Genomic DNA, 20,075 nt, shown 5'->3' with positions numbered 1-20,075 from the left:
AGTGTACAGATGTCACACCCCCACACCCCACATCCCCCCACCCACCTTTTAATCTCCTGATCTATGTGTGAATGCACAGATGGAAGAGAGGAACAGACCAGAGAAAAAAGAGAGGATGACCATGCAGATGAAATTCTAAATCCCTAACAACAAAAGCAGCTGCTGCACTACACTGGGCGAGACAGAGAGGCAGAACGGTGAAAAAGAGGATGGGGGAGTGTGTAAGGGTGTAAGGGTGTGTGCCCTTGCCTTGCATGTGTGTGATTGTGCCTGATCTGATTTAAACTGAAAGCCGCGTTAGTTACAACTCGCCTGCAACTTGTGCAGAATTAGATTATCGTCACAGAGGAGAGTACTACTGACAAAACCACAGAGACTTCTTTTCACCGTTGATGAAAACAAGTCAATGTTTTTGCTTATAGTCACAACACCCTCTCTCACTTTCTTTCTCTCTGTCTCGCTCTCTCTGTCTCTCTCTCCGTCTCTCTCTCTCTCTCTGTCTCTGTCTCTCTCTATCTCTTGTCTTATATCTCTACCTGTCTTCTCTCACTTCCCCTCTACATGTCTTCTCTATCTTCCTTCTCCTCCCCTCTCTCTCTCTATCGTTCCTTCCTGTGTGAAGGTGTGTCAGTACCCAGAGAACTCAGACCAATAGAAGACAACACCCATGAGCATTGATTTTAACCAACACAGTGTATTGTTTGCTCGCAGAGCTGGAAGTACAGATATTACATGATTGTCTAGAGTGTTCATATTGTTATTCTGCCATTTACCCCGCCAACGAGGCATATTCAATTATTTATTCTGACACAGACGCTATCAAAGAGAGTGCAAATTGAGACAAGAGTAGCTGTGGAAGAAGCTATGGAAGTTATTCTCACATAGAACAGTGAGCTAACACACTGAAACAACATCAGTGTTAACATAGTCTAACCTCTAAGGTGTTACAATACCAGTCACCTTGCTTTACAAGAAACATATCAGCTCATTTCTTTCCATATTTCCCTTGAGTGAGAGAAGTTGTGTTTGCAAAAAGGGCTCGGTCAAACACATGCTGGTTCATTTAATAGAAAAATGTACCAAGAGCAAAGCGGAGCTTGTTGCACTGGGAGTGGAAGAAGTGAAGACAAGCCCTGAGATCTGTTGCTGGCTGTAGGAAGGATCAGATCTGTTGCTGGCTGTAGGAAGGATCAGATCTGTTGCTGGCTGTAGGAAGGATCAGATTTGTTGCTGGCTGTAGGAAGGATCAGATCTGTTGCTGGCTGTAGGAAGGATCAGCTCTGTTGCTGGCTGTAGGAGGGATCAGAACTGTTGCTGGCTGTAGGAAGGACCAGAGCTGTTGCTGGCAGTAGGAAGGATCAGATTTGTTGCTGGCTGTAGGAAGGATCAGATCTGTTGCTGGCTGTAGGAAGGATCAGACCTGTTGCTGGCTGTAGGAAGGATCAGCTCTGTTGCTGGCTGTAGGATGGGATCAGATCTGTTGCTGGCTGTAGGAAGGATCAGATCTGTTTCTGGCTGTAGGAAGGATTAGATCTGTTGCTGGCTGTAGGAGGGATCAGATCTGTTGCTGGCTGTAGGAAGGATCAGATCTGTTGCTGGCTGTCTGTCTGTCAGGAGTTTGTGTGGAGACAGTAGCCTCCCTGTCTCTCTCTGTTCTCTCTCTTTCCTCCTTCCTGACCCTCCCCCCTCCCCCATCTCTCCTCCCCCCTCTCCTCTTCCCTCCCCCTCTCTCCTCCGCCCTCCCCTCTCTCCTCCCCCTCCCTCCTCTTTCCCACCCTCCCCACTCTCCACCCCCTCCCTCCCTCTCTCCTCCCCCCTCCCCCCTTCTCCTCCACTCTTCCCCCCTCTCCTCCCCCTTCCCCCCTGTCTCCTTGCCCACGCTGAGTGTTGTTCTACAGCTATAATAACCACCTGGTGATACTGCAGTAGACAGGGTACAGACGCAACAAGACACAAGCACAGCCAGATCACCCCACAACATCACCCCCTCTAATGACTCTGGAGAGCAGTCGTCTTCCCTGTCTCTTTACCCCCTCTCTAAAAGGGCTGACACCTTATATTTATAGACTCTTTCCCAACTTTACATGCCTTAATTCGTCTCCAATTCGTTCATTTATTATCAGACAAACTGACTATCTGAATCCCTGCTTTTTATCTGGGCGGCTTGCACTCATCTGGGGAAGACAGATTCGCTCTATCTATCTCTTGCTGCGAGCGGAGTGATTTGAACTCATGTCATGTCAAGGACTTTACGGTTTTTTTAATTACCGTTTATATTTTTAGTTTTTCACTCACTCAACTTTTTTTCATTCAACTTTTTCACTCCAGATGTTTTATCTGGACATGGTTCTACAGGACCTCCAACAGCCTAAGCTAAGTAGTAACATTAACATGATGCCTTCTAATTGCAGTCGCTGTACTCATAATATACAGGAGAACAATCGCCTTACGGCGAGGATAACTGTGCTACAAGCCCAGCTTCAGACGCAATCATTAGGCAAGGGTAATTTCAGTGTTGGAAAGGATGAAACAGCGTCTGTGCCACCAGTAAGTACAGATAGTAACGTTAGTATAAATCCCCTCGCAAGGTCCCCGCAGCCGGACAACTTTCTCATGGCTTCTGGAGGGAAATGCTGTAGGAATGCTCAACCGGTGTCGCTCATTCAGCCGACAGAAACTTTCAACCGGTTCTCCCTATTAAAGAGGCCGAGCCTTCTCTGGTCTCTACTCCTCCCGTTACGGGGTCTGAGACGCCGAAGTTTCCCACCATTAGCTCTGACAAATTGAAAACCCTAGTCATTGGCGACTCCATTACCCGCAGTATTAGACTTAAAACGAAACATCCAGCGATCATACACTGTTTACCAGGGGACAGGGCTACCGACGTTAAGGCTAATCTGAAGATGGTGCTGGCTAAGGCTAAAACTGGCGAGTGTAGACAGTATTGAGATATTGCTATCCACGTCGGCACCAACGATGTTAGGATGAAACAGTCAGAGGTCACCAAGCGCAACATAGCTTCAGCGTGTAAATCAGCTAGAAAGATGTGTCAGCATCGAGTAATTGTCTCTGGCCTCCTCCCAGGACCAAGCCTGGCCTGTTGAGGAGTGACAGACTCCATCCTAGCTGGAGGGGTGCTCTCATCTTATCTACGAACATAGACAGGGCTCTAACTCCCCTAACTCCACAATGAAATAGAGTGCAGGCCAGGCAGCAGGCTGTTAGCCAACCTGCCAGCTTAGTGGAGTCTGCCACTAGCACAGTCAGTGTAGTCAGCTCAGCTATCCCCATTGAGACCCTGTCTGTGCCTCAACCTAGGTTGGGCAAAACTAAACATGGCGTTGTTCGCTTTAGCAATCTCACTAGAATAAAGGCCTCCTCCATTCCTGCCATTATTGAAAGAGATCGTGATACCTCACATCTCAAAATGGGGCTACTTAATGTTAGATCCCTCACTTCAAAGGCAGTTATAGTCAATTAACTAATCACTGATCACAATCTTGATGTGATTGGCCTGACTGAAACATGGCTTAAGCCTGATGAATTTACTGTGTTAAATGAGGCCTCACCTCCTGGTTACACTAGTGACCATATCCCCCACCCATCCCGCAAAGGCGGAGGTGTTGCTAACATCTACGATAGCAAATTTCAATTTACAAAAACCAAAACGACGTGTTCGTCTTTTGAGCTTCTAGTTATGAAATCTATGCAGCCTACTCAATCACTTTTTATAGCTACTGTTTACAGGCCTCCTGGGCCATATACAGCGTTCCTCACTGAGTTCCCTGAATTCCTATCGGACCTTGTAGTCATAGCAGGTAATATTCACATTTTTGGTGACTTTAATATTCACATGGAAAAGTCCACAGACCCACTCCAAAAGGCTTTCGGAGCCATCATCGACTCAGTGGGTTTTGTCCAACATGTCTCTGGACCTACTCACTGCCACAGTCATAGTCTGGACCTAGTTTTGTCCCATGGAATAAATGTTATGGATCTTAATGTTTTTCCTCATAATCCTGGACTATCGGACCACAATTTTATTACATTTGCAATCTCAACAAATAATCTGCTCAGACCCCAACCAAGGAGCATCAAAAGTCGTGCTATAAATTCTCAGACAACCCAAAGATTCCTTGATGCCCTTCCAAACTCCCTCTGCCTACCCAAGGACGTCAGAGGACAAAAAATCAGTTAACCACCTAACTGAGGAACTCAATTTAACCTTGCGCAATACCCTAGATGCAGTTGCACCCCTAAAAACTAAAAACATTTGTCATAAGAAACTAGCTCCCTGGTATACAGAAAATACACAAGCTCTGAAGCAAGCTTCCAGAAAATTGGACCGGAAATGGTGCCACACCAAACTGGAAGTTTTCTGACTAGCTTGGAAAGACAGTACCGTGCAGTATCGAAGAGCCCTCACTGCTGCTCGATCATCCTATTTTTCCAACTTAATTGAGGAAAATAAGAACAATCCGAAATTTATTTTTGATACTGTCGCAAGCTAACTAAAAAGCAGCATTCCCCAAGAGAGGATGGCTTTCACTTCAGCAGTAATAAATTCATGAACTTCTTTGAGGAAAAGATCATGATCATTAGAAAGCAAATTACGGACTCCTCTTTAAATCTGCGTATTCCTCCAAAGCTCCGTTGTCCTGAGTGTGCACAACTCTGCCAGGACCTAGGATCAAGGGAGACACTCAAGTGTTTTAGAACTATATCTCTTGACACAGTGATGAAAATAATCATGGCCTCTAAAACTTCAAGCTGCATACTGGACCCTATTCCAACTAAACTACTGAAAGAGCTCCTTCCTGTGCTTGGCCCTCCTATGTTGAACATAATAAACGGCTCTCTATCTACCGGATGGGTACCAAACTCATTAAAAGTGGCAGTAATAAAGCCTTCTTTTGAAAAAGCCAAACCTTGACCCAGAAAATATTTTAAAAACTATCGGCCTATATCGAATCTTCCATTCCTCTCAAAATGTTTTGAAAAAGCTGTTGCGCAGCAACTCACTGCCTTCCTGAAGACAAACAATGTATACGAAACGCTTCAGTCTGGTTTTAGACTTCATCATAGCACTGAGACTGCACTTGTGAAGGTGGTAAATGACCATTTAATGGCGTCAGACCGAGGCTCTGCATCTGTCCTCGTGCTCCTAGACCTTAGTGCTGCTTTTGATACCATCGATCACCACATTCTTTTGGAGAGATTGGAAACCCAAATTGGTCTACTCGGACAAGTTCTGGCCTGGTTTAGATCTTATCTGTCGGAAAGATATCAGTTTGTCTCTGTGAATGGTTTGTCCTCTGACAAATCAACTGTAAATTTCGGTGTTCCTCAAGGTTCCGTTTTAGGACCACTATTGTTTTCACTATATATTTTACCTCTTGGGGATGTAATTCGAAAACATAATGTTACATTTCACTGCTATGCGGATGACACACAGCTGTACATTTCAATGAAACATGGTGAAGCCCCAAAATTGCCCTCGCTAGAAGCCTGTGTTTCAGACATAAGGAAGTGGATGGCTGCAAACTTTCTACTTTTAAACTCGGACAAAACAGAGATTCTTGTTCTAGGTCCCAAGAAACAAAGAGATCTTCTGTTGAATCTGACAATTCATCTTGATGGTTGTACAGTCGTCTCAAATAAAACTGTGAAAGACCTCGGCGTTACTCTGGACCCTGATCTCTCTTTTGACAAACATATCAAGACTGTTTCAAGGACAGCTTTTTTCCATCTACGTAACATTGCAAAAATCAGAAATGTTCTGTCCAAAAATGATGCAAAAAAACTTTGCGATGCTTTTGTCACTTCTAGGTTAAACTACTGCAATGCTCTACTTTCCAGCTACCCGGATAAAGCACTAAATAAACTTCAGTTAGTGCTAAATACGGCTGCTAGAATCCTGACTAGAACCAAAGAATTTGATCATATTACTCCAGTCCTAGCCTCCCTACACTGGCTTCCTGTTAAGGCAAGGGCTAATTTCAAGGTTTTACTGCTAGCCTACAAAGCATTACATGGGCTTGCTCCTACCTATCTTTCCGATTTGGTCCTGCCGTACATACCTACATGTACGCTATGGTCACAAGACGCAGGCCTCCTAATTGTCCCTAGAATTTCTAAGCAAACAGCTGGAGGCAGGGCTTTCTCCTATAGCGCTTCATTTTTATGGAATGGTCTGCCTACCCATGTGAGAGACACAGATTCGGTCTCAACCTTTAAGTCTTTATTGAAGACTCATCTCTTCAGTAGGTCCCATGATTGAGTGTAGTCTGGCTCAGGAGTGTGAAAGTGAACGGAAAGGCACTGGAGCAACGAACCGCCCTTGCTGTCTCTGCCTGGCCAGTTCCCCTCTCTCCACTGGGATTCTCTGCCTCTAACCCTATTACAGGGGCCGAGCCACTGGCTTACTGGTGCTCTTCCATGCCGTCCCTAGGAAGGGTGCGTCACTTGAGTGGGTTGCGTCACTGACCAGGTCTTCCTGTCTGGGTTGGCGCCCCCCCTTGGGTTGTGCCGTGGCGGAGATTTTTGTGGGCTATACTCAGCCTTGTCTCAGGATAGTAAGTTGGTGGTTGAAGATATCCCTCTAGTCGTGTGGGGGCTGTGCTTTGGCAAAGTAGGTGGGGTTATATCCTGCCTGTTTGGCCCTGTCTGGGGGTATCATCGGATGGGGCCACAGTGTCTCCTGACCCCTCCTGTCCCACCCTCCGGTATTTATGCTGCAGTAGTTTCTTTCTTTCTTTCTTTCTTTCTTTCTTTCTTTCTTTCTTTCTTTCTTTCTTTCTTTCTCTCTCTCTCTCTCTCGGAGGACCTGAGCCCTAGGACCATGCCTCAGGACTACCTGGCATGATGACTCCTTGCTGTCCCCAGTCCACCTGGCCGTGCTGCTGCTCCAGTTTCAACTGTTCTGCCTGCGGCTATGGAACCCTGACCTGTTCACCGGACGTGCTACCTGTCCCAGACCTGCTGTTTTCAACTCTCTAGAGACAGCAGGAGTGGTAGAGATACTCTCAATGATCGGGTCTGAAATGCCAACTGAAATGTATTCCTGAGGTGCTGACCTGTTGCACCCTCGACAACCACTGTGATTATTATTATTTGACCATGCTGGTCATTTATGAACATTTGAACATCTTGGCCATGTTCTGTTATAATCTCCACCCAGCACAGCCAGAAGAGGACTGGCCACCCCTCATAGCCTGATTCCTCTCTAGGTTTCTTCCTAGGTTTTGGCCTTTCTAGGGAGTTTTTCCTAGCCACCGTGCTTCTACACCTGCATTGCTTGCTGTTTGGGGTTTTAGGCTGGGTTTCTGTACAGTACTTTCAGATATCAGCTGATGTAAGAAGGGCTATATAAATACATTTGATTTGATTTGATTTGATTTATGGTTTTATTAAGGTAAACGTGCTGTAAACAAAGCCAGGGTAATAGGTTACGTGCGTAGGAACGTCGATTTTGAGCAATGCGTTAACTACTGATATGTTGTTGACATGTCCTTGTAAGATGGAACATTGAATAATAGGTGTTTGAGAGGTCAAGTGTCATTCCTAGCCAGTGTCAACCAGTGTTAACCAAGACCTATTCACCTGATAACGTGTTTGGATAAGAAGCATTTCCACAGACATACACACATGCATACTCACACACACATGCACACACGCACGCACGCACGCACGCACGCACGCACGCACCCCACCCCACCCCCATCGTATTTACAGAGACGATACCTCCGCTTCGTTCACATTACAGCAATGTGAATTGAAATGTGTGAATTGAAAAAGAGGCAATGAGAGCGGTGTCTAATGTTCCTCAGTGTTAGGACGGCAGTCTGTTTATCTTCAGAGACCCAGTGTTATGACAGGGGACAGGCCGTCTCCCTAATCCCTGACTCATTCTCTATACACTGTACTCGCACTACCAGTGTGTCTGTGGAGGAAGGGGGGAGGAGTGTGTGTGTGTGTGTGAGAGAGAGAGAGAGAGAGAGAGAGAGCCTGCATGCGTGCACTTGCGTGTGACGGGGGCTCAGACTCAGAGAGCATTTCTGTTGATTGCAAAATCCACCTCCTGAAAAGAGAGGATGAGTATTCTGAGGTGGAACGCGATTCCTTTTGCCCACGGCGGGACTTGCCTTACTAGCTCTCTCCCAGCCCTTCAAAACATCCTACAGGACAACACGTCATACCACCAAGTAATTCACCATCCTTTACCCATAGGGATAGGTTAGGGTTTAAATTTACCCTGGTCATTTATAGAGAAATAACATTATTTTTGAAATACGAGTGATTAACAAAGTAACAGTTGTGAAATATCAAAATGTTATTTTGAATTCAGATGCAGCAGCATCAAAAGGATAAATACATCAATCTTATCTGACGTATAAACCGGTAATGTGTTTTACAATGAAGTCAGAAGCACAGGGCGACCGATATTATGTTCAATTATATGTGGCTTGATGACCGCTGTTGACTGCTCAGGGAGTACTATCTATTGATTGTTATCAGTTTGACAAACTGTTTGACAAACTGATGGACAGATATCCCTCTAGTCGTACATGGACCTGGTAATGCAATATACTGTTAATGTATCATGACAAATGGATTTAAAGAAGTTAACAGAATAGAATTGTCTTTTCTGGCCTCTCTGGGCTCTGGTAGAAGTGGTTTCAGTGGAAATGTATAAATAAAATCCATTTGGGGCGGCAGGTAGCCTAGTGGTTAGAGCATTGGGCCAGTGACGAAAAGGTTGCTAGATTGAATCCCTGAGCTGACAAGGTAAAAATCTGTCGTTCTGCCCCTGAACAAGGCAGTTAACCCACGGTTCCTAGGCCGTCGTTGCCTAGTTAAATAAAGGTTAAATAAAAAAGTAAAATGTGTCTCTATTTAAGACAAGATGTCTTTTTGGGGGGGAATATTTATTACGAGGGATTTAACTAGCCAAAAGAAACAACTTTGATAAAGTATACAATGATCAATTCACTTATTTATATGGGTGTTTCCCCAAGTGAAGGAGCTCATTAAAGATGGGTACTTATAACCCCTAAAACACATTCATAACACATTCATAACCATTCATACTTAATGCATTTATATTCAGGAAATGAACATTACCTTAAGGGGATACACCTGTTACCTTGTGTCACGACTTATGAACGTGTTGTGTATGAGTTCAGGATGTGGCACTACTTCTGAACGTGTTGTGTATGAGTTCAGGATGTGGTACTACTTCTGAACGTGTTATGTATGAGTTCAGGATGTGGCACTACTTCTGAACATGTTGTGTATGAGTTCAGGATGTGGTACTACTTCTGAACGTGTTATGTATGAGTTCAGGATGTGGCACTACTTCTGAACGTGTTGTGTATGAGTTCAGGATGTCGTACTACTTCTGAACGTGTTGTGTATGAGTTCAGGATGTGGCACTACTTCTGAACGTGTTGTGTATGAGTTCAGGATGTGGTACTACTTCTGAACGTGTTGTGTATGAGTTCAGGATGTGGCACTACTTCTGAACGTGTTGTGTATGAGTTCAGGATGTGGCACTACTTCTGAACGTGTTGTGTATGAGTTCAGGATGTGGCACTACTTCTGAACGTGTTGTGTATGAGTTCAGGATGTGGTACTACTTCTGAACGTGTTGTGTATGAGTTCAGAATGTGGACTGAAGCTCTCAGGTTCCCATCACATTAAGTGTTACCGTTAATGGGATACTACAGATTCTGACAGTTGATGTTTTGTTTTGTCAGATGTATATGTCTCTGCTTGCAGTGTGCAGGAAGTTAGATGTCTCGCAGTATCACTTTAAGGATAGACTAAGTACACCTTCTGAAAGACTACCAACGCCCGGAGGCAGATGTTTTACCAACAAGTTCACCTTACCCTTCAACGAGGCTGTTGCTAGGATGAACGCGACCCCCTTTATGGGGTTTCAGGTGTCTCTGAACGGTGCTTACACACCTGCCCTATGTCTGGAAGCCCTTGTCAACACCACACACACACACAGTAAACAAATGGTCTGGTGACAGACACACATGCACGCATATGTGCAAACACACACACGCACACACACACACACACACACAAACACACACACACACACACACACACACACACACACACACACACACACACACACACACACACACACACACACACACACACACACACACACACACACACAAACAAATGCGCGCACGCACCAATACCCACACCCAACCACCCACACACACACTCATTTTGCGCTGAAGGCCCAAGGCCAGAGGATGTGTGTGTGTACGTGTGTGCGTGCATGTGTGGGTGCGTATTGACAAATCATATGCTTATAATTGACACCACCCCCACAGTTTTGATAACAGCAGATGCCCCAGACCTCTGTAGCACTGTTGGTTTACCGTAGATTGGCAACAACAAACTCCAGAATAATAAGTGTTACTCACACTCACTCACTCTCACACACACTCTCACACACACTCTCACACACACTCACTCTCACACACACTCTCACACACACTCTCACTCTCACACACACTCTCACACACACTCTCACACACTCACTCTCACACACACTCTCACACACACTCTCACACACACTCTCACACACTCACTCTCACACACACTCTCACACACTCACTCACTCTCACACACACTCTCACACACACTCTCACTCACACTCTCACTCTCACACACACTCTCACACACTCTCTCACACACACTCTCACACACTCACTCACTCTCACACACACTCTCACTCTCGCTCTCACACACACTCTCACTCTCACACACACTCTCACACACACTCTCACTCTCACACACACTCTCACTCTCACACACACTCTCACTCTCACACACACACACTCTCACACACACTCTCACACATACTCTCACTCTCACACACACTCTCACACTCACTCTCACACACTACACACTACACACACACTCACTCTCACACACACTCTCACACACACTCTCACTCTCACACTCACACTCACACTCACACACACACACAAGCAAGTCATATTATCCTAATCTGTGTCACAAAAAACAACAAACATTTTGTAGAGAAAATGATTTGATGCATTGCCTTTCATGTTAATGGATGACCAACGGAAACAGCGAGAGAGAACAACAACTGCTATCGTAAAGATGATCTCTTCGCTCAATGTTCTCTCTCTGTGGCTGCGTCAACGCAGTAGGCTCCCAGCACATTAAATGAGCTCCACAATAATTAAAGCTGCATGGCAAACAGTCCTCCTTTCCTTTATTCAGTGATATGACGTTTGGTAATCATTGTAGGATAATGGCTACATTTAGACATTTGAGACGTGCATGTCACCCTGTCTACATCCCTGTCTACATTTCTACACAATCAGAGTAAGAGAAAGAAAAGAGCCTGTTGGGTCGTTGTCATTCCCTGTTGCTTTTCTTATTTCTTCATTATTCCTCACAGTCTGCTTCTTGTCGCGTTACGTAACGTCCCCCTATCACTCGATTGGCCCGCGGGGCGTCAGCGTGAAGTTATGGGAAAACAAAAGGGTGAGGACACAGGTTGAGCCAATTAAACGATGCAAAAGGTAGGTCATTTCTTCACAACGCTTTTTTCCTAATGAGCCCCAGTGATAAGTCATGTTTTAATTTGATGCATTCTCTCTCTTCTTCTCTCTGTTATGCCAGCCAAGGGATATGCCTTTCGGTATTGTTCTTGCCCGGGAGGGAAAATGTCACAGCAGTGGCGCTGGTGCTGGCGCTGCTTTGGAGCGGATCTGACACTCCGGTAATTACTTCGCCGTAGCGCCGTCGCCGGGAATGAGGGCATTTCTCTGCAACGACAATAACATCTGTCAGAGAGCCAAGCAGTTCAGCTTCAAGTCCCTGTCCTCATTCTGTCTCAGACTAGGTCTGAAAATACACCCTCTTCTTCCCTGTGCAGTGCACTACTTGTGTCTCTGGTCAAAGGGAGTGCACTGTGTAGGGAATAGGGGGTCATTTCAGATGCAGCCTCTCACTCTCTTTTAGAAGACTTCCCTACACATATCCTCATGCTTTACATGCCAGAGTCCCCCAAAGAGGAGCTACGGATGCACAGAGTAGGCAACCTGAGCTACAGGGAAAATAGGTTAGAAACATCAATACTTCTATGGGCTTTTCTTTCCTTATCATGTACAGAGCTAGAGGAGCAAGTAGACATGGCACATGGGGTGTGTGTGTGTGTCTATCATAGTAGTGTGTCCTTGTGTGCGCGTGTGCATGAACCCACAGTACAGTAAAGTCAATGACTTTGGTGTGTGCGTGTGTAAATGCCTGCCTGCCTGCCTGTGTGTGCCTCTCCTCAGCAGCAGAGGGAGGTCAAAGGCCAGCAGCAGAGGGAGGTCAAAGGCCACTAACAGAGTGGTTGGAACAAAACAGAAGCAGTGGGTGGTCCGGGGGAAGATGGCTGACCCACCTCTGGTGGTCCAACATCAAGAGGACTGGAGGACAAAGACAATAATACATGGAGCAGCTCCCTGGACTCTGTCTACTCTGGCTGCACAGGAAATGGAGCAAGACTGCAGAGTGGAGGACACAAATGGACATTCAAAAGTGAGCGACTTTGACAGCATGGGGGCGGTCGTGGTGGTGTGGCAGCAACACAGCCACCGTAGTGTGTCTGTGGGAAGGGGATAGAACTGCATGTAATGACAGATACCCTGTGGGGCTCTATATCCTCCTGCTGTTGTATGGAATCAGGTAGCTTCACTTCATAGAATGGGGGAGGGAGGGAAATGGGGGTAAATGTAGCCTGTACATTACTGGTACTATTACATATGATTCAGACACTGTGGCTGATTACCTCATAATAGGAATGCCTTATCACTTGTATTATCAGTGTTATGTTATACTGCACTATGTTATAGCAAGAGATCAAATGCATTTTCTGTGTTTTAAAAGTGTACTTTTCCATTGGAAAATATAGGAAATGCTTCTTCACTTGTACAGTTCTTGTACAATCTTCTCAAAGAAGATTCAAAATGTATCTTCATTCTCTCTCACAGATTAACCAATGGGAAGCCAATGAGACACCAATCCAATTAAATTCAATCCAAACCCATCTCCCTACCAGCACACAGTCCTGTAGTTACAGTACTCAGATGATGAGAATAATGTCTTCCTCTCATTTGCATTTGGTAATGAGTGCATGGTGATTAAAAAGTGAAATGAAGGCTAACTGCCTTGTTGCCAGATAGATAAACATGAACGGTGTAGAGAGTCGATGGAACAAACTACAAACTACAAACGTCTGAGCTGTCGGTCCAAACTACAAATGTCTGAGCTGTCTGTCCAAACTACAAACGTCTGAGCTGTCGGTCCAAACTAGAAACGTCTGAGCTGTCGGTCCAAACAACAAATGTCTGAGCTGTCGGTCCAAACTACAAATGTCTGAGCTGTCGGTCCAAACTACAAATGTCTGAGCTGTAGGTCCAAACTACAAATGTCTGAGCTGTAGGTCCAAACTACAAATGTCTGAGCTGTAGGTCCAAACTACAAATGTCTGAGCTGTAGGTCCAAACTACAAATGTCTGAGCTGTAGGTCCAAACTACAAATGTCTGAGCTGTAGGTCCAAACTACAAATGTCTGAGCTGTCGGTCCAAACTGAGCTGCGGATCTCTGGTTGAAGTTAGCCCCTAGTGGCGTCCGTCCTGAAGGTAGTTCACCCTACGTTCAGGGTTGTAGGCTGTTATTTGTTATTTTGTGGTTCTTGCTCCAAGCTCCACTCCTCGTGCTCCCCGATGCTCGGGATGATGGTGCTTCGCCAGGTAAAGTTGTTATGATGATGAAATGATGTAACAATGTAAATGATTGCTCATAAGGTGACAGTGAGGTGATTGTAATCCTAGCTGTCTCAGTAGTGCTCAAGACACCATATGTATTCAAATCAGATTGTATTGGTCACATATATTTAGCAGATGTTATTGCGGAATGGTTGTGTTCCTAGCTCCAACAGTGCAGTAGTATCTAACAATTCACAACAATAACACAGGCATCTAAAAGTAAAAGAATGGAATTAAGAAATATATCAATATTATGATGAGCAATGTCGGAGTGGCATTGACTAAAATACAGCAGAACAAAATACAGTATTTACATATGAAATGAGTAAAGCAGGTAAATATTATAGTGTTCCATTATTAAAGTGACCAGTAATTCCATGTCTATGTATATTGGGCAGCAGCCTCTAAGGTGCAGAGTTGAGTAACCGGGTGGTAGCCATCTAGTGATGGCTGTTTAACAGTCTGATGGCCTTGAGATAGAAGCTGTTTTTCAGTCTCTCGGTCCCAGCTTTGATGCAGCTGTACTGACCTCGCCTTCTGGATGGTAACGGGGTGAACAGGCCGTGGCTCGGGTGGTTGATGTCCTCGATGATCTTCTTGGCCTTCCTGTGACATCGGGTGCTGTAGGTGTCCTGGAGGGCAGGCAGTGTGCCCCCAGTGATGCGTTGGGCAGACTGCAACACCTCTTGGAGAGCCCTGCGGTTGCCGGCGGTGCAGTTGCCGTACCAGGCGGTGACCAGGCGGTGATACCCTAATTGGTTTTAAACCTGTAACTGAAAAATTACTTTTTAATAATTTTTAATAAAGCGTGTTTTTTTAGCCCATAGATTTTGTTATAATATTTGAGTCGCTCAAATATCACATGAATAAACACTAGACATGGCAAAATGAATAGAATTGCAAAAAATGTGCTCTAAAACTACTACACCCCATGACAAAATATGTAGAATCACAGGAAATAAGCTTTAAACCTGCAACAGTTTGTCATGAACAATGCTTGTGCTCATAGAATAGAAGTGGAATGCGCACGCGTTTGGGATGTGGAATGTTCCCCAATCCTGGAAGGGGGCCCTGAGTGTAGAAAGTTTGGGAGCCATATCATAGAGAATGAACAGCAAACTAAATGAAATGCAGCTTGTTTGCGGTCTTTCCAGCTTCCGTTTGAAGTGATTGTTAGCTGTGTAGTTCGCTAGCTAGAAAGGGAGAAGAGCCTGCATAGCGACCATTGTTGTTTGGCATAGGAACATGGCTGCCAATTAAACGAACGACCAGTCGGCTTGGCTGGCAACGATGCCAATATAACGGACATCCAGTTGGCTTGGGTAGCAACCTTGGGACGATATCCTTGTGAAAGGATAAAATGGTATGAATAAATTCATTAAAATATAAAGTGATAATGGCCTCAAAGCCATGGTTTGGAGGATATATGAGCATGGTTTGCCGGTCAATAACAACCTACATGCCAATATATCCTCCAAACCACGGCTTCTCTGGCATTATCAATTAATTAAAGAATTCCGGGAGTCAAAAAGAGCCAATAGGATGTCTTAATGAAAAGTGTGTTTCTATGTCAACAGTTCCCTCCCCCGAGCCCCAGCTGATGAAGTTGACTGACAGTTACACAAAACCACCGTGTGGCTAGGCAATGTTACAGAGGATCTATTGTACCTGCCGTATCTACCTCCTCTGTACAAACAAATCACTATCAGTAGTGTCTTTGCCAGTCAGATACACACATCCATGTACACGCATACGCACGCATGCAGGAACGCACACCCACACACACACACACACCTCCCCTCCGAGTACACGCTCATCAGTGCTACCATTCACTCGTAAATGTTTTTCGAGGTGGTCACAGAGTGTGAAACGTGGTCCCTCTGTGCTGCCGTCTGGCTTCCCAATGGATGAAGCCTGCTTCTGGTTCTAAACACACACTTAGAGAGACGAAGGACCCACAGAGGCCTGTCCCTGGAGGGAATCTACCCCACACAGGGAGATCAGATGGAGTATCAACCCCCCCACCGCTGCCACGGCTCCAGGCAGAGACTGGGAGGAGAGGTGGGGGGAGTTCTTAGAGAAATCCAAATTAGAACTGTCACTTTTCAACCAAACACTGGGGAGACCAGCTAACCATTGAACTCACACTCTGGGTTTCTTTATGGTTAGTTATTATGGATGATTTATTATGGATATGTAGCCTTGGGAATGGATAAAAAAATGTTTGAGGAAGAATGGACTGCAATTTGGTGTTTCATTAGAATCCATTATTATGGAAAAATGGAGGGAATATTCCAAATAGTATGTGTAAGTAAAGGAGGATTTGAGGGAAATTGATGGGAGAAAAAAGTCGCGGCTGGGATAACATTTAGAATAAAAAGGAAAAGTTGGAAATGCTGCAGGTAGCCTTGTGGTTAAGTGCGTTGGGCCAATAACCGATAGGTTGCTCGTTCGAACCCCTGATTCTACTAGTTGGAAAATCTGTCCTTGAGCAAGGCACTTAACCCTAATTGCTCCTCTAAGTCGCTCTGGATAAGAGTGTCTGCTAAATGAGTAAAATGTAAATGGTTGGCTTGCTTGCTTGGCTGAGCGCTGAAAAAGGCTGAATTCACTTTGCAATATCGGACTGCTTACAAGGGACGGACTGAGCCCAGAAATCAGCCCTGAGTTTTCAAACACACTGGCCTATTTTTTTCCCTCTAGCCGCCATTATTACAATGTAAATGATTAGCCAAATAATAATAATAATAATATGTGATGATTATCTGCAAACCCCCCCAACTTAGCCAGTCCGACTGGGCTAAAGATGGGCCAGCCCATCTGGCATTTGCCAGAATTGCCATATGGCTAGTCCGTCTCTGACATTAGAAAAAAAACCATTACAGCTGAAACCATGTGTTTATTCATTTTGGTGTGCCGGCCAAGAGGTCAACAGAGCGGTGTTTACAGAAATCCCTGATTCCCAGAATGTTGTGCCGGCAAAGATATTATCAAAACCCAGGGGGCTGCCAAGTTCAAGCCCTTTTGACTCCTTTGCTGTTTTCCAGTCTCAGGTCTATTAGCTCTCTCACTTCTTCTGTAAAGAATTACCATAGAAATCAACAACATAGCTTCCCTCACATGCTGCAGAGCCTTCAAATGCAATGTTTAAATTCTCACCTCGGCCCTGACCGATGGTTGACCTCCGCCATGTTGTGTGTTGTCTATAAGCGTAGACAAAACAGACTGGCTATGCTCTTTGATCGCAAAGGTCGATGGGGTCAGAGGTGAAAGATCACGTGGTCATGTTAGTATTTTCAGTATTTGATTTATTCCAGAAGTTATAACTGTACTCACGCCGACTGATTACGTTGGACAGGTGTTGCGACACGACTCGCTACCCTGCCTGCATCCAATCTAGTCCTTCCTGGGACAGAAAGTGCAAACTCAAATAGATGCTGCACAGATCCTGCCATGACACCCCTGCATGTAATCCCTTTTTTTATTTTAGCTTCCCCGCGGCGTCTCACCCTCACACCTTGGCACATGTTCAATGCCAGAAACACACACGCACCGACGCTTATGCATACACACGTTCACAAATGCGCACACATTGACGTGCCGAGAGAACACACATGCACCAAGCTTGCCCAAACACACAAACACACACACACACACACACACACACACACACACACACACACACACACACACACACACACACACACACACACACACACACACACACACACACACACAGTTGTAATCTAGCTTGTATCTTTAATTTCAACAGGGCATGTAACCCCACACTGGAGGTTACCCTCCGACCCTCCCTGTTACATCCTCTTCCGCCGAATGTCATATGTGAGGCACTCTTGTCCCTGGGACAATGTAAGGGATAGGGTTTCCAGGCGAGACTTAGCAGCATCCAAACTTAACTCTGACTCATGAAGGGGGAGGAATGGGGATCTATTTACTGAAGGGAGAGGAGGGAGCGAGGGAGGGAGACCCCCCCACCACACACTCTCCCCAAATCTCTGAACAGTAAAATTAGCCTTCCGATAACAGCCCTTAGAAATGTGTTCTCGTCAACTTTGTACTTACCCTCTTGGAGGTTAGACTGTTCTGTCGACTTGGAGAGAGATGATTGGTAAATGGCTTGGAGGCCAGGACATGAAACCGGTGATGTAAATGTGGAGGCAGGGTTTGTCAGTTTGTTGAGTAAACAACTCAACTCAGCAACTAAATGTGTAATACATGTACTAACTGGTAGTAACATGAGACATTCATAGATCATAGTCCCATAAAGACAGTGGTAGTAACATGAGACATTCATAGATCATAGTCCCATAAAGACAGTGGTAGTAACATGAGACATGCATAGATCATAGTCCCATAAAGACAGTGGTAGTAACATGAGACATTCATAGATCATAGTCTCATAAAGACAGTGGTAGTAACATGAGACATTCATAGATCATAGTCCCATAAAGACAGTGGTAGTAACATGAGACATTCATAGATCATAGTCTCATAAAGACAGTGGTAGTAACATGAGACATTCATAGATCATAGTCTCATAAAGACAGTGGTAATAACATGAGACATTCATAGATCATAGTCCCATAAAGACAGTGGTAGTAACATGAGACATTCATAGATCATAGTCTCATAAAGACAGTGGTAGTACCGTGAGACATTCATAGATCATAGTCTCATAAAGACAGTAGAGGTGGTCACAGCAGTGTCAAATCAAATGATTATTAAAGCAGTAGGTACAGTAATCATGATAAACCCCTCCACTTGTTTGATCTACTCCAGTACAGTACTTGCCAGGCACACCTGTTTCAACTAATCTAGAGCTTGGTGATTGGTTGACTAGTTGAATCAGGAGTTGGTACTGGAATAGATATAAGTGTTGGGGAAGCTACTCTGAAAACAGAGTTTACCAAGCTACCAATTATTTCGCACTGGAAGATGTTAAGCTATGTTAAAGCTATCCTTAAGATAAATATATTTTACTTAACTAAAGTTACTTTAAAAAAGTAGTTCAATACATCCAAACTAGTATGTGAAAAATGTGTAAATCTGAAATGTCATCAACTACAAATAGCAAGAAATTAATAACTTTGGGGTCATATGTTAACAGAATGCGTTATTTACCATACTAAACACAAAAACTATCTTTCTATTGAGAATTAGGCAGGACTTACGCCGAAACAGAAATTAAATGATTGTCCAGGTTTTCTTTTCTAAAAATAAGTAGTATGTAGTACCAGTAGTCGCTACACCACTACATGGCAAAAAAAAGTAATGAACTACTGAAAACACTACCTAGATTCACATTTAGTACAACTACCACCAAGCTACTACAACATGTAGTTAAATTACTAGTCGAACTACATGTAGTTCACTACTCCCCAACACTGCTCAAGGAGAGGTTCGGGAAATGTGTAATAGGATAATGTATTATAGTTACAGCTAGGCTACTGTTACTGTTGCATATTTTTGAAAATAATGGAGAGCCGCACACTCTAGGAGCTCAGATGCAAAAATGTAATATCCAACGTTTCGACAGCCAAGCTGTCTTCATCAGGGTATCATCACAAACACTGCGAGATGACTCGTTTATATAGTGTCAAAAGACACACAGGTGTCTGTAATCATGGCCAAGTGTGGCCTAATATCATTGGTTAATTCTCAAATATAAAAATGGCATACAAAGAACAGCATACAAAAAAACAAATGGATAGCATACGATCATAGATTCATTTTAGACTACACAAGCTTCCAAACAATTACAATGGCAAAGTCACAATAATCACAAGAATGGCTTAAGATCAAAGTCTATGTTGAGACCGAAGGGTGCAAGGGTCTTTAAATTAAAGATCCAGGCAGCCTCTCGTTTATACAATAAATTATCAAGGTCACCCCCTCTCCTAGTGGTTTGCTTCCAAAAAGTGGGCCGCAACTGGGTAAGTCAAGTTTTTGCACCTAATGGTGCTACGATGCTCTGAGATATGTACTTTTAATTCACGCTTTGTTTTACCCACATCATTTTTACCACAAGGACAAGTTATAAGATAAATAACTGCCTTAGTGGAGCACGTAATGACACCTTTGATTGGGATCGATTTCCCTGTTTGTGGGTGTTTGAAGGATCTACATTATAAGTGCCATTGCATTGAGCACAGCCATTACACTTGTAATTTCTATCCAGTAGGGGCGCAAATAGACGTTGTTCTGGAATATTTTGGGGTGGTAACTGCATATTCTAG

At 44.4% G+C, this 20,075-nt stretch overlaps 1 long non-coding RNA gene across 2 annotated transcripts in view; it reads left to right on the top strand.

Moving 5' to 3' along the window:
- LOC106609606 (uncharacterized) overlaps positions 1-12,975 on the top strand; it is a 59,012-nt gene extending 46,037 nt beyond the window's left edge. Inside the window, exons 2-4 of one of the 2 annotated variants that reach the window (XR_006760175.1) lie at positions 11,459-11,582; positions 11,683-11,782; positions 12,345-12,975. This is a non-coding gene — a long non-coding RNA (uncharacterized lncRNA). Of the gene's footprint in view, positions 1-10,983; positions 11,583-11,682; positions 11,783-12,344 lie in introns of those variants that run through there. The other variant, XR_001329717.2, reaches the window with a different exon arrangement.
- The last annotated feature ends 7,100 nt before the right edge of the window (positions 12,976-20,075 follow it).

Source organism: Salmo salar, chromosome ssa17 (assembly GCF_905237065.1).
Source record: "Salmo salar chromosome ssa17, Ssal_v3.1, whole genome shotgun sequence".
Taxonomy (NCBI): domain Eukaryota; kingdom Metazoa; phylum Chordata; class Actinopteri; order Salmoniformes; family Salmonidae; genus Salmo; species Salmo salar.
Note: the sequence above shows the minus strand (reverse complement) of the source record. Positions and strands in the feature narration are given on the sequence as shown.